Consider the following 26,523-nt stretch of genomic DNA (forward strand, 5'->3'; position numbering starts at 1 on the left):
TCTGGCTTCAGCACTAAATAACAGCGCTAAAACATATTGTTGTTGATGCCTTGAGACTGCTTGATCAAAATGAATCATGTCTCTTTATACTACTGGATCTATCCTCTGCTTTCAACACAGCAAAAATGACAGCATGATCAGCCTTCTGGAGGCAAGGATGGGGCTATCCGGATCCGTTGTAAGCTAGTTTGCATCATTCCTACACCCACAGATGTCAAAGGATAAATATCAAGCATACCCTCTCCGACACCACTCCCACCTATATGGGAGTACCTCAAGGATCCACACTCTCTCCTTTGCTATTCAATCTGTTTATGGAACACCTCATGGAAATTCTAAAGCACTGAAATATTTTTATGTATGCTGAAGACACTCAGCCATACTTGAAAATCTCAACCCCCGAAGATGTCAAGACTCTCAACCAACCCCTGATGCAAACCCGGCATTGGCTTACTCGCATCCACCTCATGTTCAAAGAACTCAAAAAATGGAATTCCTCCTGATCACCCCCACAACTGCTCTATCCCAATACAGGTATGGCTCAAACAACTGACAGCTCTTAACTGTTTCCGACCATCCTCGACTCCACGAGATCCCTTGGTGTAACTATGGACAAACATCTGAATATGCAAGATCATATCGGCACAACAACCAGGGGAGCCAACGATCAGCTAAGCATCCAAAAGAAAATTAAACCTCTGCATGGCAGTACAATCCCGTGTCATTTCCAGACTTTCGCAGACCTGCCCAAAACTAGGCTAGCACCATTAAAAGCTGTACTGAATTCAGCAGTTAGTCTCGGGATCCAGGAAGTTTGATCACATTAGTCCAGACCTAAAACTTTTAAACAGGCAAGCAAGGATCCAGCTGAAAATAGCCTGCACGACTCATAAGGCTCTGCACCACAACACTCCCACTTACCTGGCCAATAAACTGGAGCAGCCAAGGAGCAGTCTCTCCTTGAGAAGTGCCAATTCACTATTACTGAAACTGCAGAAGCTTTACAGAAAGACAACATACAACCGCTCATTCTCTGTCCTAGCACCTAGAATTTGAAACTCACTGACACCCACTATCAGAACCAATCCCTCGATTACTGCCTTCAAAATAGAAATGAAAAGATTTCTTATGATCAAATACCTCCATTAATAACGTTGCTGATCACAAGATGAATCTTTTGTTGACAATATTGGATTGTGCTTCAACGTACTAAACGTAAGCTCTACAGTTCTTGCTGCTCTCACTCATAACTATCTTTGCCATTTGCTCTGTATGCATAGCCTGTCTACAATTTGTTCAGTGCTCTGATGCCTGGATGAGTCACACCCACGCTCTATAAAACTCTTGAAATAAATAAAATAAAAGTTGACTAATAGGATCTGTACTTGACCCAGTGTAGTTGACAGGGCTCTATGTGGTACTCATGGTCAATGAAATTCTTTTGAGGAGGGATGAGAACTCCAAAGTCTTTATAAAGTTGCTTTCAAGTCCTGTTTTCACCAACGGAGAAGTGGAGATGTAGAGCATGGAATGTAAAAGCTAGGATCATTATATTGGGTCTGAACGAATGTGCTCTAGAATGTGTCTCTAATTTTTCATATTTTCCAACAAAAGCGTTCAGTGGTCTTTAAAACGTATCACTTTTTGGTCAATGTTTCAGTCCCTTTGTGCCTTAGGATACACCATTTGATGCTAAATAAATGACTAGGGCAATACAATTATACCCAAATTTTCTTTGAAAAGTCTGACCACTACTCCGCCAGTCCTCAACTTGCCTTTTCAAGAGCCGGTATCTTTTTATCTGTGAACTCCTCTGGTGCCAAACGGATCAAGTTGAAACTGGTCAACTGGAATTTACAGGCAACAGAAAGACTGACTCCAATCTTATCAAAATAAAACCGCACCAGCGCAAACCTTTTAGATTTTGTGGTCTGTGTAGTATTTTCAGAGCACTCATTTCCTTACTTTTGTGCAGTTTTTCGCTCTGTGGAGTTTGGCAAAGGGGCAGTTTCAACTTCTGTTGCTTTGCAAATCCACTTTAGCAGATGATGAAATGGTTAAACAGGTACTTCATCTTACAGTTGCACATCATATTACATTTTATGCTTTCAGTCCATCAATGCGTCATCTCCATCATCCAATCATGTCACCTCTAATTTTATCATTCTGCAAGTTCTTTTCCAGGCCCTTTTCCCAGCGCTGAATTGCTATTAACGTTATTAATCGAACTTGATCGCATAAATTTTAAACATGTTTTGAAAACAGGGCTCTTTAGCCAGTCGGACAGATAACTTCGCACCCCTGAATTCCCTCTGAGGATCTCCTCTAACCAGCACCCCAGTATCCGCGCCTTGTCTAGGTTCATCGAAGCCCATATGATGATGCAGCGCTGCACACACTCTGTCATCATTTATTCATTGCTTTGTGCTGTTAGTAGCACCCCAGGCAAGCAAATGTCAACTGAACTTTAATTAGGGCAAACTTCAAATAATAAATGTCAGCCCCCAGCAAAGTGCGGGAGGGATGCAGTGCAGGAATTCACTTGCATGTCCCTGTTAGAGCTTGTAACTGGAGAGCAGCAGTCCACGCGCAAGGAAGGATATTGATTTTATGTCTCGGACATATTAAAAAGGGTTTCACCAAAGCCAACACATTGAAGAAAGGCACACTGATCTGAAAGGACAGATAATTGGACACTCAACTATGCAATATTGGCATTAGAAGGATGAGAAATCCTCCCTGCTACTGGGGGGGCCAAAACATACCACCGACTGTCTGTAACTGTCTGTTGTAACTCGCATTGAGGGTTTCTTCCTTTGTATGTTTTTTCAAAACGTGTCCACTATCTGTAAGCATTCGGGTGATACAAGATTGCGTTATTGTTTTTACATAGTCCCCAATCTGCCTCAGCATCACTAAAACGAATTAGTCAAACTGCCAGTATAGCCGGCGTGACATCACACACCCTTAGACTGAAGGTGACATCGCCAAGGATGACCTTTGTCCTATCTTGAGTCCTCAACAGCGTCATGTCTGCTGCTGAGAGACTTAGGGGAGGGCAACGGGAGGGGGGTGCAGAAAGAAAAGAGAGTATTTAGATCCCTGCTTAATTTGTGTTCCACTCGCCTTGCGGGATCCTTGTTCGGTGAAGGCACTCACCTGCCTATAATTCAAAAAGACATTGCTTGGTCATTTCTGGGACAAAAGTCGTACTTTAATGGCACCGCTTCCACTACTCATCATAGGTAAACAGGCCTCTCCTGTGTTTTCTGCACAACTCACGCCACCTATCTACAGGTGTAACATAGGTGAGCAGATTGTGGTTCTGAGCACTTACGCCAGATAGGAAAAATACCTGCTTGAGATGCCAAACAGATGCATGTATTGTACTGTAGACAGGCCTGCGTCTGTTAATTTTCACTTATGTGTGCGGTAGTCGGGTTAAACGTCAAACTGAAAGTCAGAACAGCAAGGTGCTGTCTGCCAATGTGGCCAAGACTGTCTCACTGCTAAAGCGGACACTTGGCTAATAAACCTCGCGGTCAAACAGTGAAAGCTAGGGCGCGGGGCAAAATGTTGGATAAAGTGAAAACATGCATTTGAAGGAGAAAATATAGCCAACAGGCAATAACTCTAAAACAGTTTTGGAAAGTTACTGCATTTACTCCACCCCTTTACAGTTGCTGTGTAAACACTACCTGTCAAACAGTGAAAGCTAGGGCGCGGGGCAAAATGTTGGATAAAGTGAAAACATGCATTTGAAGGAGAAAATATAGCCAACAGGCAATAACTCTAAAACAGTTTTGGAAAGTTACTGCATTTACTCCACCCCTTTACAGTTGCTGTGTAAACACTACCTGTTACATGTAAGTCGGACATACTTGCATCCCCCACTTCTACCTACCTCCCTGGGCTTTTTAGGCCTGTCTAAGAGAAGCAGGTTTTGCTGCCTAATCAACCTCATGTAATCTTGAAAATGAATACATCAAATACTTCACACAGAGAGGGGCTGTGGGCGACCTCCTTCAGTCATTACTCTTTTGGAGTGTCATTGACACATTTTTTTATTTTTTATGTATTTAAGATTTGTATAGTGCGAACATGACCCAAGCGGGTATCAGAGCGCTTTACATACGGGTTGCGGAAGACATGGGTAGATAGCTGTGGGAGAAAAGTACACATTATTTCAGCACAGCCCACTGGACAACACACAACACAGGGCAGGACACATAACAGAGTGACTGGGTCAGTCCACACGACAGCACACATAACAGAGAGAGTGTAACAGAGTGAGTGTCTGGGTCAGTCCACACAACAGCACACATAACAGAGTGAGTGACTGGGGCAGCCTACAGGACACATAACAAAGTGAATGAGTGGGCCAGCCCACAGGACACCACATATAACTGACTGAGTGAGTCAGCCCACTGGACAGCACACATAACAGAGTGATTGAGAGGCTGGGGCAGCTCACACGACAGCACACATAACAGAGTGAGTGACTGGGGCAGCCTACAGGACACATAAAGTGAATGAGTGGGTCAGTGTTGCAATTAAAGAAAGCTAGGTAGTCAATAGATGTGGTCCAAGATCTCAGCTTTATTCTTTAGATAGGATCCACAACAAGTTCAGATTAGGCCTTGATTAATATCCATTGATGCCCCACCAGGAGCAGCCTCCCTGCTGCTCAGCCCATCTCCAACTGATCTTTGCTTCCACTCAAACACACTCAACATTCCGATGACATCACACAGACTGAGCAGCAAGGCAAGGACAGCAACAGAGAGTAGATGCATTACAAACTTCCTAGATTACAACAGTCAGCCCACAGGACACCACATATAACTGAGTGAGTGGGTCAGCCCACTGGACAGCACACATAACAGAGTGATTGAGAGGCTGGGGCAGCACACATGCCATCACACATAACAGAGTGAGTGACTGGGTCTGTACACACAACAGCACACATAACAGAGTGAGTGACTGGGGCAGACTAGAAGACACATAACAGAGTGAGTGAGTGGGTTAGACCACAGGAAAGCACACATGACAGAGTGAGTGATTGAGTCAGTCCACGAGACAGCACACATGACAGAGTGAGAGTCTGGGTCAGTCCACACGACAGCACACATGACAGAGTGAGTGACTGGGTCAGCCCACAGGACAGCACACATGACAGCGTGAGTGACTGGGTCAGTCCATGCGACAGCACCGAGACAGAGTGAGTGACTGGGTCAGCCCACAGGACAGCACACATGACAGAGTGAGAGACTGGGCCAGTTCACGTGACAGCACACATGACAGAGTGAGAGACTGAGGCAGCCCACATGCACAGGACATCACACATAACACAGGACAGCGCACATGACATAGTGAGAGACTGGGTCAGCACTCTGCAGCCACTGGCTCACAGGCAATGTCAGTATCATTATGTATCGTCCCTCAGGACGGCCATTTGGGGGTTGCCTTGCCAGGTAGTGTGATTTGTGGCATAGTGCCTTCTTGCTGTCTGCCTCCACATCTGGAAGGAGCAGTCACAGACATGCAAGCATGCTCCCTCTGAGGGTACTTTACTGCTGCTCAATGAAATCCTGGAACTGCTAGTCACTGTAATCCTGGCTCCTGCTCTAACACACACTTATTTTTGTCAGCCTTATCTTGGCTTCTTTTCTGGACTAGCCATGCTCCATGGCCGGTAATTTGTTTTCAATGCTAATCTCCTGGCAGCCATCCTGCCAGGACCTTGATTGTTGCTTCAAACATGGTGGATCACTCTGTCCTCTTACATTCTTTGTCGACCTTTGGGGCTGATCCCTCAACACTAAATTTGTTTCCCTCTTATCTCTCTGGTCACTTAATCTCAGTTTCTAGGAAGGCCGCCCGTTCTTATTCCTTGCTGGCTCACATTGGGTCCTCTCATGTGTCTTTTCTGGGTCCTTTACTTTCTATAGCCCTAGTTCCTTTATCTTCTATTAATTCCTCCTTTGGTTTTGACTCTCACTGTATGCAGAGGATTAGCAAACTTACTTTTACTTTTCTACTTTACAAAAATTGTATCTACACGTTTATTTGATTTAGAAGATGTCTGTGCACTTTCTTAAATGTAATCACTAAACAGAGGTTATTTTTCTCCTGCTTTTGATTCAAGGTCTACTCCTCTTCCTATAATTTTTCAATATGGTCAGATCTCTTTCTCTCTTTGGGCACCACATTTTGGACAGTGTGGTTATCAAGTCTGTTCCTTTTACTTCTCACTTTCTTCAGTTGTCAAGATGTATCATTTCCACTTGTGTAGTCTATGCAAGATCAAACCATTTCTATCCGTTTCTCCTCTTAAGTATTTTCTTTAATTCGTGTTCTTTTAATAACTCAACCACTTTTCCTAACTTTATTTCGGTATTCCAAAATATCTACTTGGCCCTCGGAAGACCATTCGAAATTTATATGTTAATCTTTTATTTTCACTTTATCAGACTTGCGTTATTAGCTCTTAACCTGTTGCCTGAGCTCCTTCTCTCATTAAATTATCCCCCAGTCTTTTCATCTTGAAGAAGTTGCAGTGCTACCACCTCATCCAGTATAACCATTCTGTAACTGCGTATTGCAAGCCTGCTAAAATGGTTATCATTGTACTGCACTTTGGTTGGGTAAAAGCATTATAATAAATAAACAGTAATGATTTTCAAAAGGTTTTACAGTGGCAATGCATAGTCATTCGAGATCTTGATAGCATAGTGCCTGCCTGAATCTTGGTCAACACCCATAATTGTGCCAATCTTTAAAAAAGGTAACAGGGAGAGCCCGTCCTGTTACAGGCCCATTTCCCTGATAGATGTGTCCGTGAAAGTTCTTGGCAGAGTTATACTTAACCGTCTATTAGATTGGTCATAAGAACACAAGATCATAACGGACACACAATATGGTTTCAGGGCCGGCCGGTCTACAACGGACCAATTTCTCAACCTGTATCTCCTGACCGCCAAGTACACGATAGCGAGCCAAGAAACTGTGTACCTGGCGTTCATGGACCTCACAGCCGCATTCGATCGGGTAAACAGGAACAAACTGTGGGAACTTATGGAGGGACTGGGAGTGGATCAGGGCCTAGTAAATATTCTGAGATCCCTACACATGAACACCCATGCCCAGGTTAGGTACAACGAGGAGGGCAGTCTGACAGATCAGTTCCCCTGTACGAGAGGAGTTAGACAGGGCTGTATTTTAGCACCTTTTTTATTCACCCTCTATATTAACGGCTTAGAGAAAGCACTGGCTGGGCTGGGAGTGGACTCGCCTAAGATAGGCCACAGGGAGGTTCAGGTTCTGCTCTACGCAGATGATGCAGTACTTCTGGCCCCAACCCCGCATGGCCTACAAACTTTGTTAGACGGTTTTATCCACTTCATGGAGAGCCTGGATTTGTCAGCAAACCTAGCCAAATCCTACATAATGGAGGTAGGGAAGGCGCCCCAAAATAAATATAAATACATGAGTGGGGCACACTGTATTGAAGAAGTTCAGTCCTTCTCATACCTAAAGTTATTGGTTGACTCCAGGCTTAATTTGAGACCTTTGCTGGAGGGTAAATGTCGTTCACTAACCAGAAGCATGGGGGCAATTTTGAATCACGCACATAGGCTGGGCCGTTGGGCTCCTGACCAGATCCTGATTCTTTACAATTAAATATGTTTCGCCAAAGTTCTCTACGGCAGTGAGGTGGACACAAAGTCGCTCCATACTGAAGAGAATAAACTTTTAAGAAGACTGTTGAAAGTGCCACAAAGTACCCCGGGCTTCATTGTACATGAAGAGCTGGGTATTGCCCACATCGAGGACAGGATAAAAAGAAAACCGGTTAGCTGTTGGATTAAGATCTGGTCAAACCTAGAGGCGGCCCTGACAAGAGATATCATTCAGGACTGCCTGGCACGGGACAAAGGGATGAATATCCCATGGCTCAAATATATCAGAGATTCTCTTAAGGCCACGGGTCACCTGGAACTTTTTACTCACCCTACTAAAATCTTGGCAAAGGAGAAGACCATTGTTAAAGGGGAGTTTTTGAATTTACTGGGTTCTATCAGGGAAGACCAAGAGATAACAAAACCCGCAGTGAGAAGCCACATACTGACGAAATCCTGCCCGGGCATCGAACCTTACCTGTATCTCATCCACAGTGCCCAGGATAGGTTCCTTATGACACGCTTCAGGTTGAACTCCATACATCACAGCCTAGCGGTGCCTGCAGGTTTTACTAAAACGGTGGAGCAGAAGGGTCCCTACGGCTGCGATCTTCAATCTCCACAGGACACCCTTCACTTCGTGCTGTTATGCCCGTATTATATGCCCCCAAGGAAACATTTTTTACAAAGAGTTTTAAAAAAGGCTGGTTTTAGACAGGCTAAGGTAGCTTTACTGTACCTGAAACTTTATGCAGATATTTTAACATTGCACTGTATTGTAAACTTTCTAAGAGTAGCGATGCGCCTTAGGAACACAAGAGGGGATATCTTAACTATGTACTATGAATGGTTTTTTCCCTTTTCTATGATACTGGAGCACTTTAACAACCTTTGGCTGTTTACATAATGCATATGCACTTTATTGAATCTGACTCATTATCATCGGTAGGCCCCGCTTCCCCTATGTATTGCACATGCACTTTTAGTAAATTACATAATTTTAGACGTGCTTTCTGATCCACTGAGGAAGTCTGGGGGAAAATGGAGCGCTGTTTGTGCTGTAATGTTGTTTTAACCAGAATAACTGCCCGTTTTTTATATTGTAATGCTCGTCTCTTTTTATCTAATGGCTTGTACTGAATTTTTCATCTGTGTTTTTATGGCCGATTCGTCTGAAATAAAGATTCTTCTTCTAGTGCCTCACTACTATTATCACAGCTGATACTGTCTCCATTGCCATTCCAGCCATTTGAACCACCACCATTCTCTCCACCATTACCACAACCATCACCACTGTCACACTACTACCACTATTATTACCATTACCATCACCATTGCCACCAGTAACATCTACCACCAACAGCACTATTACCAGCACTACTAATAACATAAACACCATCATCAAGACTACACCACTATCATTACCACCATCAGCATTATCACTGCCATTACCACAAACACCACCATTACCAGCACCACTGTTAGAACCGGCGGTCTCTAGTTGGCAGAGGTATACACTTCTGACAAATAGGGACCAACCAACTCTAGTCAGGGCAAGGGGATTACACACTCAGATAACCCCTGCTACCCCCTTGGTAGCTTGGCAGAGCAGACAGGCTTATCTCAGAGGCAGTGTGTTAAGCATTTATGACCACATACAGTAATAAAGTGAATACACTACAGATGGACACGACACAGAAGTTATTATAAAAATAGGATTTTTATATAAGGCTTAGCACAAGACCAAATAACGACAAAAATATACCACAGTCTTAATAAATACTCTTTGGAAGGAAAGATAATAGTTCAAGTAAGGTTTCTTCTTGGCAAATAGTTCTTTAGCAAAGTATTCTTCTGAGCACAGTTCTTTGGCAACAATGTAACCCCCACAGGAGTCACACGACGTCGAGTCTACAAGATTCCCAAGGTTCGGCGTCGACCGCGAGGAGCGCTACGTCGAGCCTGGAGTCGCAACAGACCCCACAAGTACAGTACCTTGCGAAACGAAGAAAACGATGATCCACGGCGTCGAGATCGGCGTCGAGGTCGTGCCTCGGAGTCGGGTCAATCCGCAGCGGCGTCGAGGGATGTCGGGCCGGAGCAGCACTCACGGCGTCGAGAAGGGCGTCGAGTCGATGCGATCAGCAGCGGCGTCGGGACGGGGTTGCTTGGAGGTAGAGCCGATACTCACTCCTCACTGGCGTTGATACCGGCGTCGAGACGGGGTCACTTGGAGCCGGGGCCGATACCCACTGCTCACTGGCGTTGCTGCTGGCGTCGATCGGGCCCGGCGGCGTCGAGACTGCAGATTTTCCCTTGTGTACTGGAAACAACACTTTCCAGCAATTCAGCAAATGGTGAAGTCCTTTGGCCCTGTGACTTCAGCAGGAGACTGGCACTCTTCCAGTCCTTGGAGATTTCCTAGCAAGTGTTCAGAGAGTACACACCAAGTTCCTCTCTCCTTGTTCCTTGGCAAAAATAAAGAAGCGGCTGTCAGGTTCCTCCACAGCAAAACAGCACTCTGGCAGAAAGGGGAGGCAAGTCCTTAGATCAGCAGGCTTCTTGTCCTTGGTACAGGTTTCCTTGTCAGAAGTGATCCGAGTTCTTGGTTCAGGGGTCCTTCTCTTATACCCCTTTTTCCCTTTGTTCCCTTTGTCCAAGCAGGGAGATTCCCACCATCTCAGGTTTGTTGTGGGTGTTGCCAGGCAGAGGCACCTGGCCTATTCACTGAGCAGGGCAGAGTCCTCAGCCGCCCAGCAGGAGGCGGAGCCAGTATTGTCACTGGCAGGAGCAGGGCTATCAGTCGCCCAGCAGGAGGCGGAGCCAGTATTGTGTCAGGCAGGGCAGGCTACTCTTCCCTCACTCTACGTGTAAACGCCCCATTCACCCCACACTGACTCACTCAGACCTCTGGAGCCACCCAGCCCCTGACACACACACCAAACCAGCAGAGACCGGTGGATAGTTGGACAAGAAAATAGCCACTTTCTAAAAGTGCTATTTTCAAACATAGAATTTAAAACCCATCCATCCTAAAGGGTGCGTTATTAAATTCTGAGTTCAGGGATACTAAACTCGACTTGCTACCATGCTCCCTGAGTCAGATAGATTATAATGGAGTTAATAACCAGTCTGCCCAGTCTGGCCTATTGGAGGCAGGTAGCCCTTCAATAGTGAAAACGAAAATGGCTGTAATTCACTATTAGGTCATGCCACACACATCAGGGCATGACCTACCTTGTACCAACAATGCACCCTGCCCTAGGGCCTACCATAGAGGTGTCTGAAATGTGGCAAAGGGAAGGTTTTAGAGACTGGTAAGTAGGTTTCCTTACCAAGTCGACAGGGCAGTCAGGGACTGCACGCAGGCGCCGCGGTGGCAGGCCTGAGACACATTTTGCACGCTGCTTCTGTGGGTGGCACAACCAGTGCTGCAAGCCCACCAGCAGCAGTTAACTTACACGCCCTTGGCACACGCAGTGCACTAGACTAGGGTCTGAACAGTAAGTCAACCAAGCCAATCATGGTAACACCAATCCATGTAACAATTTAACATAGGGAGCACTTGCACTGTGGCACTGATCAGCAGTGGCACAGTGCCCAAAGCAATAATCTAGCAAAAACATCGTAAACGGAGGAGGCAAACAGAAAAAAAATGGAGGAGAGACTCATGCCAATGATGCCAGGTCTAACACGTGTCCCCTCCAGCTGAAATGTGGGGAGAACTACCCTTCACCCAGGGAGTCCTCATCACTAAGGCGGAAAAATCTGGACAGACCATCAGCATTGGCGTGATCTGTACCAGGGCGGTGTTCCACCGTAAAGTCCATCCCCTGTAGGGAAATGGACCACCTCAACCGCTTTGGGTTCTCACCCCTCATCTGCATTAACCATCTGAGGGGCCTGTGGTCCGTCTGAACCCGGAAGTGAGACCCAAACAAGTAGGGTCTTAGCTTCTTCAGCGCCCAGACCACAGCAAATGCCTCACGCTCTATCGCACTCCACCTTTGTTCCCTGGGAAGTAACCTCCGGCTGATGAAGGCTACAGGTAAGTCTCGGCCCTCCTCATTCATCTGTGCTAGAACAGCCCCCACACCATGCTCTGAAGCGTCCGTCTGGACAATGAATTCTTTTGAAAAGTCGGGTGCCTGGAGGACCGGTGCTGTACACATTGCAGTTTTCAGGGTGTCAAAGGCTTTCTGACAGGCGTCAGTCCAGATCACAAGTCTCGGCTGCTTCCTGGAAGTCAGCGAGGTCAAGGGGTGCACAATGTTGCCATACCCCTTGACAAACCTCCTGTAGTAACCCGCGAGACCCAAGAAGGCTCTCACCTGAGTCTGGGTTTTGGGCGGTTCCCAAGCCAGGATGGTATCTATCTTGGGTTGCAGGGGGGCCACCTTGCCGCTCCCTACTTGGTGCCCCAAGTACACCACTGAACCCTGCCCAATCTGGCACTTACTAGCCTTGATTGTGAGGCCTGCTCTGCGCAGGGCCAACAACACTTCCTGGAGGTGGCGCAAGTGTTCCTCCCAGCTGGCGCTGAACACTGCTATATCGTCCAGGTAGGCGGCGCTGAAATCTTCCAGCCCGGCCAATACCTGGTTAACCAACCTCTGGAATGTGGCAGGGGCATTCTTCATCCCAAAGGGCATCACACGGAACTGGTAGTGCCCATCTGGTGTGGAGAATGCAGACCTCTCTTTTGCCCCATCAGTCAAGGCGATCTGCCAGTACCCAGACGTTAGATCAAACGTACTAAGGTACCGGGCAGCCCCCAACCGATCGATGAGCTCATCAGCTCTGGGGATGGGGTGCGCGTCAGTCTTAGTGACCGAATTGAGTCCTCGGTAATCCACACAGAACCGAAGTTCTGGTGAAGCACCAGGCGCTGCAGCCTTTGGGACCAAGACCACTGGGCTGGCCCAAGGACTGCTAGAGGACTCAACCACCCCTAAGGCAAACATCTTGGAGACCTCCTCCTGGATGTATGCTCTGACCTTGTCAGTCACCCTGTAGGCCTTGTGCCTCACAGGAGTGCTGTCCCCGGTGTCCACATCATGGACACACCACTGAGTGACACCAGGGATTAAGGAGAACAGATCAGGGAATTGTACCAACAGATGGCGACAATCTTGCTGCTGCTCAGGGGTCAGTGTGTCAGAGAGGACAACACCATCCACTGACCCATCTTTTTCTTTTGCACACAGGAGGTCAGGAAGAGGCTCACTCTCCTCCTCCATCCCAGCATCTGTGGCAAGGAGCATGCCCACTTCGGACCTTTCTAAGTGGGGTTTTAACCGGTTGACATGCAGGACCCTTAAGGGGTTCCTGGGAGACTTCAAGTCCACCAAGTAGGTGACATCGCTCTTTTTCTCCACAACCTCAAACGGTCCAGTCCACCTGTCCTTGAGCGCACAAGGTTCCACAGGGGCCATGACCCAAACTTTCTGACCAGGTTGAAGCTCAACCAGAGTGGCATTCTGATCGTACCACCGCTTCATCTCTTCCTGGCTGGCCTCCAGATTTGCCTGAGCAAGATCTCTGAAGCGCCGAGTCTGGTTCCTAAAGGCCAGCATGTAACTATATACATCCTGGGGAGGTTTCCTGGGAGATTGCTCCCTGCCTTCTTTGACCAGACTCAAAGGTCCTCTTACCGGGTGACCATACAAAAGCTCAAAGGGGCTGAACCCTAGAGACTTCTGTGGCACCTCACGGTAAGCAAACAGCAGGCATGGCAAGAGGACGTCCCATTTACGCCTCATTGGTTCTTCAAGACCCATGATCATGCCTTTTAGGGTCCGGTTGAATCTCTCAACCAGCCCATTACCTTGAGGGTGGTAAGGAGTGGTAAACTTGTAGGTTACCCCACACTCCTTCCACAGAGACTTCATATAATTCGAAATGAAGTTGGTGCCCCGGTCTGACACCACCTCTCTGGGGAACCCCATGCGGGAGAAAACACCCATCAGTGCCCGTCCCACCACGGGGGCCGTCACTGTTCGGAGAGGGATGGCTTCCGGGTACCGGGTGGCATGGTCCACCAAGACCAGGATAAACCTGTTGCCCATGGCTGTCTTGGGGTCCAGTGGCCCCACAATGTCAATTCCCACTCGCTCAAAGGGGGTACTGACGACGGGAAAAGGTTGGAGGGGAGCCTTCTGCTTCCGCCCACTTTTCCCACTTGCCTGGCAAGTTTGACATGTCCTACAATGGATATCTGAATCCCTTCTCATCTGGGGCCAATAAAAATGGGTGACAAGCCTGTCATAGGTCTTGTCCTGCCCCAGATGTCCAGCTAACGGAACGTCATGAGCCAACCCCAGTAGGAAGGCTCTGAAGCGCTGGGGTACCACCAGCACACGGGCTGACCCAGGTTCAGCAGCCTTAGGCTCGCTATACAGGAGGTCGTTCTCCCAGTAGACCCAATGTGATCCTGACTGATCACCTGTCGTTTGGGCTGAGGCCTGCTGCCTCATACCCACAAGAGAAGGGCACACTTTCTGTTCAGCAAAAAATTCCTCCCTGGAGGGACCACCATCCTGCTGCCAATGGGTCAGCTCGGGCAGGTCTCCCAGTTCGGCCACTTGTTCTCCTGTCGGTTCCAGGGCATCCCCCTCAGGGTCTGCTCCCTCCTGGACCGCGGGAACGATGGGGGACGGTCTCCCGCGCCCCCTGCCTCTTCTCTTCACGGTTGGGACCTGGGCCATACTTTCAGGCTCCGGGCCCCCATCAACACCCTTACTGACTGACATGGACCGGGTGGTCGCACACACCCACTCAGGCAGACCCAACATTTCCAGATGCGCTTTTCTCTCCACCTTAGCCCAAGGGGAGTCCTCCAAATCATTGCCCAAGAGACAATCAACAGGCATGGCGGGCCGCACAGCAACCTGAAGAGTACCTGAGACCCCCCCCCACTCAAAGGGAACTTGAGCTACCTCACACTGACTCTGTGAGTTGTCAGCAGCTACAACGGGGTAGAATGCATGAGGGACCACCTGCTCTCTGGACACCAAGTGACACTTGACAGCTGTCACACTCGCTCCGGTGTCTGAGAGCTTCCACCCTATGGCCATTAATGGTCACCCACTGCCTATATTTCTTAGTGTTACTAGGCAGAGGGGTTGGAGGGACCATTTCCACGTCTCCTAAAGAGACCAGGGACATCTCTGCGGGACCCCACCCACCGGGGGCACCCATCTCCTCCCCTCCCAGGGCTACACTCGCTACCTGACGAGGGGGTGCACGCGGCGGTGCATTCGAATCCTTCATGGGACACTGGGGATCATAATAACGGTGTCCCACCTGCTTACAGGCATAGCAGGTCATGGGGCCCCTGTGAACAGGTTTACCTGTCGGGGCCTCTGGCTTCTTTACAGGGGGAGGCTGGGAACCCTTCCCTTGGTTCCCTTGGGGACTACTTTGGGGCCCTTTCTGAAACTCCCTCTGTTTACCCCTGTCCCCCCCACTCTTCTGCTGGGGACCCTGCCCACCTTTGGCTGAGTCTCCCACTGGACCCTTGTGGACCCTGGTACTGACCCAGCGGTCCGCCTCCTCAGCAAGTTTTCTAGGGTTAGATAGCTTGCTGTCAACAAGGTGCTGGCGTAGCTCTGGAAAACAGTTATTAGACAAGTGCTCCCAAGCAAACAAATCATAAAGAGCATCATAACTATCAACCTTGCTACCCTTTATCCAACCATCCATGGTTCTGCAGAAAAAAGACACATATTCAACCCACGTAGTACCAGGCAACTTCTTACATTCTCTAAAGGTTTGTCTGTACTTTTCTGGGGTTAAGCCATATCTCAGCATTAAAGCATCTTTCATATGAGTATAAGACATCCTATCCTCAGCAGGAAGGCTCAACAAGGTATCTCTCCCCTCGTTTGTAAAGCGGCTCCACAACCCCGTTCCCCAATCCTTCTCAGGGACCCGGTGGGCCAACAATGCTAACTCATACGCTTTAAACCATTGGCTAATATCTTCATTCTTACTGTAATCTTTGATCACATCCTTAGGAAAATAAAACCTACTTTCTGCAGGCACGGATGGAGTGCTGCCACCAGAGGGATTCAACTCTAAACTCTTAGTTTTAAGCTCCATCTCCCTCACCATCTTCTCACGTTCAAACGCTAATTTCTCTCTCTCAAAATCTAATCTTTTGCTCTCCATTTCAGCTTCTCTCTTGCTTCTCGCATTCTCTAATTCCAACTGCCCTCCTAATTTAAGTTTTGCCATTTCTAACTTGTACCCCCTCTCCTTCTCCCTGTCTTCTAATTCTTCGGGGGAAAGGCTCCTAGAGGACGCACTACTGCCTGGAGATGACACTGGCCCACCTGTGGGCTCTTCCTCTTCCTCTTCTTCTTCCTCTTCCGGTACCACCACCGGATCAGAGGGATTTCTGGCCTCTAACCAGGCCTTCAGAGCTTTGAGGAAGCCCTCTTTCTTTGAGACACCTGTGGTAGGAACTTTAAACTGCTTGCAAAATCCTTTTAGATCTTTTAGCGTGTAGGAATCTATCTTCTCCTTATCGAATTCCCCCACAACATTCTCCACAGGTGTAGCAGCTCCGGCATTCTCCATGGTCAAAACTGGCAGTGTTTAAGAAAATAAGCTCCAGGAAAGCGGAGAACAAAAATAGGCAATCCTACCAAACAGACTGTGGCTGCGTTATGGTCTGCTTTCACTATGTAGCGTACACTAATCACTGCACCTGAGTCATAAATGCAAAGTTCAAATCCTCACCGCTGACCACCAATGTTAGAACCGGCGGTCTCTAGTTGGCAGAGGTATACACTTCTGACAAATAGGGACCAACCAACTCTAGTCAGGGCAAGGGGATTACACACTCAGATAACCCCTGCTACCCCCTTGGTAGCTTGGCAGAGCAGACAGGCTTATCTCAGAGGCAGTGTGTTAAGCATTTATGGCCACATACAGTAATAAAGTGAATACACTACAGATGGACACGACACAGAAGTTATTATAAAAATAGGATTTTTATATAAGGCTTAGCACAAGACCAAATAACGACAAAAATATACCACAGTCTTAATAAATACTCTTTGGAAGGAAAGATAATAGTTCAAGTAAGGTTTCTTCTTGGCAAATAGTTCTTTAGCAAAGTATTCTTCTGAGCACAGTTCTTTGGCAACAATGTAACCCCCACAGGAGTCACACGACGTCGAGTCTACAAGATTCCCAAGGTTCGGCGTCGACCGCGAGGAGCGCTACGTCGAGCCTGGAGTCGCAACAGACCCCACAAGTACAGTACCTTGCGAAACGAAGAAAACGATGATCCACGGCGTCGAGATCGGCGTCGAGGTCGTGCCTCGGAGTCGGGTCAATCCGCAGCGGCGTCGAGGGATGTCGGGCCGGAGCAGCGCTCACGGCGTCGAGAAGGGCGTCGAGTCGATGCGATCAGCAGCGGCGTCGGGACGGGGTTGCTTGGAGGTAGAGCCGATACTCACTCCTCACTGGCGTTGATACCGGCGTCGAGACGGGGTCACTTGGAGCCGGGGCCGATACCCACTGCTCACTGGCGTTGCTGCTGGCGTCGATCGGGCCCGGCGGCGTCGAGACTGCAGATTTTCCCTTGTGTACTGGAAACAACACTTTCCAGCAATTCAGCAAATGGTGAAGTCCTTTGGCCCTGTGACTTCAGCAGGAGACTGGCACTCTTCCAGTCCTTGGAGATTTCCTAGCAAGTGTTCAGAGAGTACACACCAAGTTCCTCTCTCCTTGTTCCTTGGCAAAAATAAAGAAGCGGCTGTCAGGTTCCTCCACAGCAAAACAGCACTCTGGCAGAAAGGGGAGGCAAGTCCTTAGATCAGCAGGCTTCTTGTCCTTGGTACAGGTTTCCTTGTCAGAAGTGATCCGAGTTCTTGGTTCAGGGGTCCTTCTCTTATACCCCTTTTTCCCTTTGTTCCCTTTGTCCAAGCAGGGAGATTCCCACCATCTCAGGTTTGTTGTGGGTGTTGCCAGGCAGAGGCACCTGGCCTATTCACTGAGCAGGGCAGAGTCCTCAGCCGCCCAGCAGGAGGCGGAGCCAGTATTGTCACTGGCAGGAGCAGGGCTATCAGTCGCCCAGCAGGAGGCGGAGCCAGTATTGTGTCAGGCAGGGCAGGCTACTCTTCCCTCACTCTACGTGTAAACGCCCCATTCACCCCACACTGACTCACTCAGACCTCTGGAGCCACCCAGCCCCTGACACACACACCAAACCAGCAGAGACCGGTGGATAGTTGGACAAGAAAATAGCCACTTTCTAAAAGTGCTATTTTCAAACATAGAATTTAAAACCCATCCATCCTAAAGGGTGCGTTATTAAATTCTGAGTTCAGGGATACTAAACTCGACTTGCTACCATGCTCCCTGAGTCAGATAGATTATAATGGAGTTAATAACCAGTCTGCCCAGTCTGGCCTATTGGAGGCAGGTAGCCCTTCAATAGTGAAAACGAAAATGGCTGTAATTCACTATTAGGTCATGCCACACACATCAGGGCATGACCTACCTTGTACCAACAATGCACCCTGCCCTAGGGCCTACCATAGAGGTGTCTGAAATGTGGCAAAGGGAAGGTTTTAGAGACTGGTAAGTAGGTTTCCTTACCAAGTCGACAGGGCAGTCAGGGACTGCACGCAGGCGCCGCGGTGGCAGGCCTGAGACACATTTTGCACGCTGCTTCTGTGGGTGGCACAACCAGTGCTGCAAGCCCACCAGCAGCAGTTAACTTACACGCCCTTGGCACACGCAGTGCACTAGACTAGGGTCTGAACAGTAAGTCAACCAAGCCAATCATGGTAACACCAATCCATGTAACAATTTAACATAGGGAGCACTTGCACTGTGGCACTGATCAGCAGTGGCACAGTGCCCAAAGCAATAATCCAGCAAAAACATCGTAAACGGAGGAGGCAAACAGAAAAAAAATGGAGGAGAGACTCATGCCAATGATGCCAGGTCTAACAACCACCATTACCATCTTTAGTGCTATTACCACCGTTATCAATATGGCTATTACTACTACCAGGGCCACTACCTTTACCACTACCACCATCGCTAGCATCAGGACCATTACCACCATTACAAATGCCACCAACAATGAAACCAGCATTACCCCCACACAATTACCACCACCATAATTACAACCACGAATAGCACCTTCATTACCGCCACCCTCAACATTCCATCACCACCATTACCATCATAACAATTACCACGACCATGGGCCACCACCACTACCAACACCACCATTATGACGACCATCATTTCCACAGTTAGCACTGCCACCATTATCACTACCACCATTACCACTATTGGCAACACCTTTACCAGAACCATTTCACTGCAACCATTGCCACAACTACCATTACAACATCACACTTACCACTCTTACCACCACCATCATTATCTACTACCACATGGGGTTTGATTGTATCCAGTACTTGCAACCAAGTAGTGCTGTTCCAATTGTTGATTGTGAATTGCAGTAAGTTTCCTGACATTCTGCTGAAGGGCAACTGCGGAACAGCATCTGAGTGCATGCAGTAATTTATTCTCAACACACTTTGGTTCATGTATCCTCTTTTTAGATTTGCTGTATTATCTAAACCGGCGAATTAGGGGCTGAACGAGGTGCTTTGTTAGGAAACGCCCCATCAATTATTCCAAGTCATAAGTGGTCTGCATTGTTTTTAGTTGTTTGAATCTCTTTCGTCTGGGTGATTTCTTCCTTTTGGAGCAATGAGGATATGAGCCCTCTGTAAGAGCATTCCCATGTGTTGGAGTTATTTTTGCAAGAGGTTATCATCTTCTATTTGCATAGTGTGCTACACACTTTTTACATAATTTGAGTTGCTTGAGAGTGCAAATGAAGATAATGCATCATTTGCGTCTTATGACATTGTTATAGTTATGCTTTTTTTTTTAAACTGACTACTTTTTTCCATTTGACTGATTTGTCATGTTGTTTATCCTTTGTTGATGTCAATGCTTTAGTTGGAAAATTCATATCTACAGTGTCTGTTGCATTAGTTGTAAATCATACACAGGGAAGTTGATATGTCAAACCTGTTTTCTTGTGGAATTTACATTTTATATATGTTTGCCTTCTACCCACATGAACATGATTTAAGTGGTTAGTTTATGCGGGTATGATTTTTGCATTTATACATAGGCAGAGTACAACTCAAAGGTTTGAGTGAGGCCATAAACTCATAAGCGTCGACTTATTCCATTTGAGATTACTGTACAACTAGCTTCGTCTTTTATGGGTGCTCATTGTAACGAAAACACTGCCCATTTACTCATCTAAGCTCCACTTGATGCTTTTGCCATTCCATTTTCCACTCTTGTCCAACTGGACTCTTTGTGCTGTCCAGGTTCTGCTTTTATTGGGTCACTCAGTTTGCTGAATGGAGGTAGTGACTTCCCAGCTGGTGCACTGGGCGAAACTGGATTCCAGGTTTGGGCTCACAAGGTCGATGATCTTGTTTTTTAACTGAAGCTGCAATACTGTACCCTGTGCTGTCACTGAATATGTTCTCAGCATCATCTTGGGTGTTATCACCCATAGTGTTATTCTTTTGGTACATTCCCCTATAACCATGTGGTGCTGGTCCAGTAAACCTTCTTACAGTTCAAGGGCAGCACCTGGTTGGTTCTGAGGGTGAACTGTGTTTCTGTGTTGTTTCTTCTGCCTCTTTGTACCTGGTCCATGGCCTCCTATGACCATGGGCAGGCCCAGTCTATTCATAGTTCTCCCCTGCAGGGCTGTGATTCCCCACTGGATCTGCCAAATGGCCACCACTACCAATCGGATTCCTAACGATTCTAGGGCCTGTTGAATAGCAGGCCATGCCCCCATTCTAAGCGTGCAGTGGTTCAAAAGGTTTGGGTGGGCACACAGGGACAATTTGTGCACCCTCACTTCACAGCTAGAGAGTGCATGGGTTGGTGAACACAGGACTGGACTGTGGTATCCATGATGCTTTGGCAGAGGCTCGCGGGCTACTGGCATCACCAATTGTCTTAGCACAGATTCATTCACAGTGGCTTTGTTGACAATGACCTGTGAGCAGTGCTGAGATTTCAGGAGATGGACAAACTGTTTTATCGCCTGTGACATCTGTGCCCGTGCACTCAAGAGATGTGTTTTCTGTCCTGATTCGGGATGCATGAATGCAATTGTGCAAGTGTGTAGGTGACAGGTGGCTCTAAACAGCCATGTGGACACCTCCAAACAACAGACCCATGAGTAGGGAGACATGCATAATGAGAGAGGGAGATAGGGATGCTGAGGCAAAGAAACACAGACACTGAGGCAGGCAGACATTGAAATGACAAGGATAGTTACGGGTAATAGGGAAATGGAGCCAATGACACACAGTGAAAGACAGAGACAATTATCAGTGAGAGATAAACACTATGCTCAGAGAGACATCAATACTGGAAACAGGAACATAAAAACACTGGAGCACAGAGACATCGGAAAGGGAGCTGGAAGATATGTCACAGAAACTCATTGGGGCAGAGAGATGATGACACAGACACTGGAAGAAAGACGCAGACAGGCAGACACCGATATGGACACAGGAAGGGAAAGCCTTAATGAAGGTACCCTGAGTCATAGAGATGGACAGGGGTAACGAGAGACTCTGCACAGATAAAGGAGTCTGTGACAGTGAGACATGGAATGAAAAATACAAGGACACTGATGTGGGGGCATACCACTGAGAAAATTAAGACAACCAATAAGCCAAGGCACTGGCTGACGTTGCCTCTTTTGCACATAGCATTTCATACAGAGCCTAACATATTCAAGGTCAGGTTTAGCTAAGAAACACATTGTGGTCTTTCCGATTTTTGAAGTCTATTTGGTCAAACATTTTCAATGTTACGAATATATAGTGATCACTGATTGGACCATGTGTAGTTCTGCACTGCATGTCTTGTTTAGTGTTGGACCTGTCCCTCTTTGCAGGGTCACCCCAAACTATTTGCTTTCACTTTTTGCTGGAATTCATTTTTGTTTGCCTTATGACTCTGTGCACTTTAACACTTCTAACCAGTGCTAAACTTCTTGTGCTCTCCTTTAATCAGTGTAGAATTGGCTTACACCCAATTAGCCTATTTAATTAACTTGGATGTCCCTAGTAATGTAGTGCTATAGGCATCCAGGAGCTGTAAACTAAATGCTCTTATAGGGCCTGCTGCACTTACTGTGCCACCCACTTAAGTAGTCCTGCAAACATGCCTCAAGCCTGCCATTGCAGCCTATGTCTGCAGATTTAAACTGCCATTTCGACCTAGCAAAATAAACCTTTTGGCAGGCCCAAACCCATCTTTTTAAACATATAAGTCACCCCTAGGGAAGGCCCTGAACATCCCAGAGGGCAGGGTACAGTGTATTTGAAATGCAGGACATATACTTTTAAGTTTTACTTGTTTCTGGTATTGAAAACTCCTAAATTAATTATTGACTACTGCAAGACCTACCTCTCACATAGGATAACATTTGGTTATCTTATTACATTTACTAAGTGTAATGAAAAGCCTGCTTTAATGGTAAAGTCAGATTTTTAGTCACAATTCATAAAATGCCACTTTCAGAAAGTTTAGAACAAAACGTTGTTTGGGCGTTCGTTTTGAATTACTGCATTCAAAAAACCACTTTGACAGCTAGAGTGATTTGGTGTCTTTATTACACCTTTCCTTTTTCATTTGTTTGTAAAGCATTTAACATTTGAGTCATGTCATAGAGAAGAAAAATGGTTTTTAGAAATATTCAACACAACAGCAACAATAACAGCACATTTGACGTTCGACGAGTACATAACCAATAAGGTGACAAAACATGACAAAAAACACTATTGGCCAGTCCTTAATTTGACAAAGAAAGAATGGTGGCACAGACTGTTTGCACTTTCACACAACTTCAACCTGCCATGGACAACTAGACAATGCAACAATTACACCAGTCTAATTTCCTTGTTTGTACACAGTATTATTCAGTGAAATGATGGTAATTACAGCTTACTGGGGTGGGTTGACGCGTTACAGAACACTACTTTTCTTTTTGGGTTCTCCTCAGGACCAGGACAGGTCGAACACTAAAATATTATAAAATGAGAAAAAATTGAATCAGCTAAGTGCCCCTGTATTATAATTGCCCCACTGACTTGTGGCAAAATAAAAGGTCTATTCTTACCATTTAGAGATGATGATCACGAGTCCTGTTTAGCAATTAATGGCGCAGGAAGCCGCGTAACGTAGTGAGATATCTAAAAAGTAGAGAAAAGTTGAAAAGTTTACTAAGCTGTGAATCAGACAGCTGTGATGTTGGTGCACTCTATTAAAACGTCCCTGTTAGGTGAGCGCTCATGGTTCGGGTCAGTGCCATATTAATGTGTAACTTGCCTCTTGCCAGTGGCGGGATGTGCCAATAGATGATTCCGTTGGTTAAATTAGCAAAAAGTTGCGTGTATTCGAGCTGTGGGGACAGCCTATGCTATATAAAAAGGACAAGTGCTCTAATTTAAATATTAGTATTACAGGGCAGACGCTCATGTTATTCTGTGAATTAGGCATACTTCACTTTGTTGAATTCATGTTTGTTTTTTAGAAAAACGGCTCTTGTGATCTAATTAATTTCCCAAATCACACAGAGAAGGGGTGCAGCACTGTACACTTTGTCAGTGGCACCTGAAACATATGAAAAATTACATTATGACCTTAGGTCTGTACTTGAGCGTTAGCCCCGTGTGACCATCAAACAATGAACGGATCGGCGTACTAATACGCGTTTGAGAAAGAGAACTTGCCTGATTTCAGAGTGTGGCTCCCTGACAATGTACCTCACCGGCCCTTCCGTCGGCAGCATCACCACAATGCGGAAGTGAGTGCCACTTGCGGGATGGCCAGCTTTGTCGATTCTGACGTGCGTCGGCGCTTGGCATGCTGGTACTTGTGGTTCAGGATAATAAACTTTCCATGGAAATTAAATATTTGGCAATTTTGGGGGCATTACATATCGTGATTTTAATATTTTGGACTATATTAAAGGCTAGTAGGTTACAGTCTATTAATCTTGGACATTTCATTCAGTCCTACGGAGGCTGTGTTGAAGTGCATAATTAAGTAGGCTTCTCGTTGGAGGAGTGCCCTTTCCATACCCCCCCCCCCCACCCCCCCCCTCCCGGGGTTTAGTTTGATCACGCTCAGCACTGTCCACCGGAGGTCTTTTTCGGTATGTTTGAGCTCTTGGAAGTGAGCAACGAGGGGTGCATTGGGTACTTTATTTTTTATCCTTGATCGATGCTGAGTTATTCGCTGTCTGGCCTCTTGTGTGGTATTCTCGGTGTGAATCAAAGGGCAGGGGCACATAACGGCATAGACCACATTCTTGGTCTTGCAAGTTGAAAATTTGTTGTGCTTCCACTTGTCTGTTCCATTCGTAAATTCTGTGCCTTTAATCGTTGAGCTACATGCTTGGCAGGTTTTACATTTGTGGTGTCCCACCACAGGCTGTAAATTCAAGAAGGGACGTAGTGAGTCAGATTTCTTTGGGGGATCATCCGATGCCCGTATGATGCGCTGGCCAATGCTCACGTTTTTTTTCAGTGCAAATAAAGGAATTTGTAGATCCTTGTCAGTGTCCTTTACCAAATGCCAATTCTGGCGAATGATTTTCTTAAATGAGTTTTTATATGGGCCAAAGGAGGAGACACACACCAAACGTGTCATGTTTTTTTTGGTTGTGTTTTATAAGAGTACTTTACGGCGTGTGAACCACGCACACTTGCACGAATGTTTCAGTAATTTTGATGGATATCCCTTCTCCTTTAATTTCTCAGTCAACAACTTTGAGTGTATCTCATAATCTTCCTTACCGGTGCCATTGCGCCATACGCGCAAGTACTGACCGTAAGGTAGGTTTTCCTTGAGACTTTTGGGATAGTGGGTTTGGAATTGGAGTGCCGTATTTTTGTCTGTGGGCTTTGTGTATAAGGTTGTAATCAAACCATTTTCGGTGGGCCGTACCTCCACATCTAAGAATGTAAGACTGGTTGTACTGTGTGCCAAGCTGAATTGGATGTCTGGGTTTCTTTCGTTCAACCACACATGGAAGCTGAGAAGTTGTTCTTCCGTTCCAGTCCAGATGCACCATACATCATCAATGTATCCATACCATTGAGCCACGTGTTCACTGAAGGGTTTGTTATTAGAAATGTGCCGCTCCTCATATCTCGCCATGTAGAGGACCGCCATCTCCGGCGCGAAGGGACATCCCATGGCAGTCCCTTTCACTTGGAGAACAAAGTCATTTCCAAACTTGAAGTAATTGCGCTTCAGTGCCAATGATGCAAGGCCCACAATAAATTGGGTGGGAATCTGATGGGGGCATTCTCTGCTCTCCAAATAAGATCCCAAGACATCCAGCGCAGCTTCCTGGGAGATTTGCGTGTATAAAGACACGACGTCCAAGGTGAATAATCTGTGACTATTTGGGTTGAATTGGAAACCCTCGATTTTGTTGATGAAGTCTGTGGTATCACTCAGGTATGATTTGACATTTTTCAGAAATTCTTTGAGGAAAAAATCTACGTACTTGGAGATGGGCTCTAGTACTGAGTCACACCCCAAAACTATGCAGCGGCCAGGGGGGCGTTGGCATTTTTGTGGACCTTAGGAAGGAAGGAAATCATGGGTGTCCTTGGATGTTGCTTTGTAAGGTACTCATATTCTTTGGGGCCCAAGATACCGGCCTCCAATCCTTCGTCAGCCATGGTTTTAATCTCATTTTGAATCTGTTTTACTGGATCCGATGGGATCTTCCGGTACCATGTTTGATTACACACATGTTTGCGTCCTTCTTCAAGATATGCCTATTTTGACCAGACCACTGTAGCCCCACCTTTGTCGGCCTGCTTGATGACCAACTCCTTGACATCTTTGAGTTCCTCAATAGCCAGTCGTTGTTTGGCTGGCATGTTGCTTTTGACAAACACCCTCTGATGGTTCAATTGACTGAGGGAGGATAGAACCGCTTGTTCAAATGTAATAATACTTTTGGGGATGGTGTGGGATAATATTTTAGTGTTTGACCTCTCTTGGTCCTGAGGAGAACCCAAAAAGAAAAGTAGGGTTCTGAAACGCGTCGACCCACCCCAGTTAGCTTTAATCACCATAATTTCACTGAATAATACTCTGTGCCAACAAGGCAATTAGCCTGGTGTAATTTTTGCATTGTCTAGTGTGCATGGCATGTTGCCGTGTGAAAGTGTAAATAGTCTTTGCCGCCATTATTTTTTTTGTCAAATTAAGGACTGGCCAATTGTGTTTTTTGTCATGTTTTGTCACTTTATTGGTTATGTACTCATCGAACTTAAATTGTGCTGTTATTGTTGATGTTGTGATGAATACTTCTAAAAACCATTGTTCTTCTCTATGACATGACTCAAATGTTAAATGCTTTACAAACAAATGAAAAATGAAAAGTGTAATAAAGACACCAAACTACTCTAGTTGTCAAAGTGGTTTTTTGAGTGCAGTAATTCAAAACGCACGCACAAACAACTTTTTGTTCTAAACTATTGTTGTGGCCTAGTTTGGGTGTTAGTATTGGCCAAACCCCTCGAAGTTAAAAAAAACTTTTAGAAAGTTGGCAGTTTCTTGTGCCCGCCATATGGTGCCTGCTGCCCATATCCTTAGTCGCATGATGAGGTGTATCTGGCAGTTGGTCTTTGTGTATTGCTCTCTGCCAGTGAGACAAAGAGAAGCTAGGTGTTGGAAGGATGGGCCACTCCAAGTTAATGAAGGAAAGGTGCTGTTGCCA

The 26,523-nt window shown here is 46.5% G+C and overlaps 1 long non-coding RNA gene across 2 annotated transcripts in view; it reads right to left on the reverse strand.

Moving 5' to 3' along the window:
• Window positions 1-23,617, reverse strand: part of LOC146834809 (uncharacterized) — a 53,829-nt gene extending 30,212 nt beyond the window's left edge. For both annotated transcript variants that reach the window (XR_014960340.1, XR_014960339.1), the window contains exons 1-3: window positions 23,510-23,617; window positions 22,897-22,969; window positions 22,726-22,798 (exon numbers count right to left, since the gene is read on the reverse strand). This is a non-coding gene — a long non-coding RNA (uncharacterized LOC146834809). The remainder of the gene's footprint in view (window positions 1-22,725; window positions 22,799-22,896; window positions 22,970-23,509) is intronic.
• Between the last annotated feature and the right edge of the window lie 2,906 nt (window positions 23,618-26,523).

Source organism: Triturus cristatus, chromosome 4_2, assembly GCF_964204655.1.
Source record: "Triturus cristatus chromosome 4_2, aTriCri1.1, whole genome shotgun sequence".
NCBI lineage: Eukaryota > Metazoa > Chordata > Amphibia > Caudata > Salamandridae > Triturus > Triturus cristatus.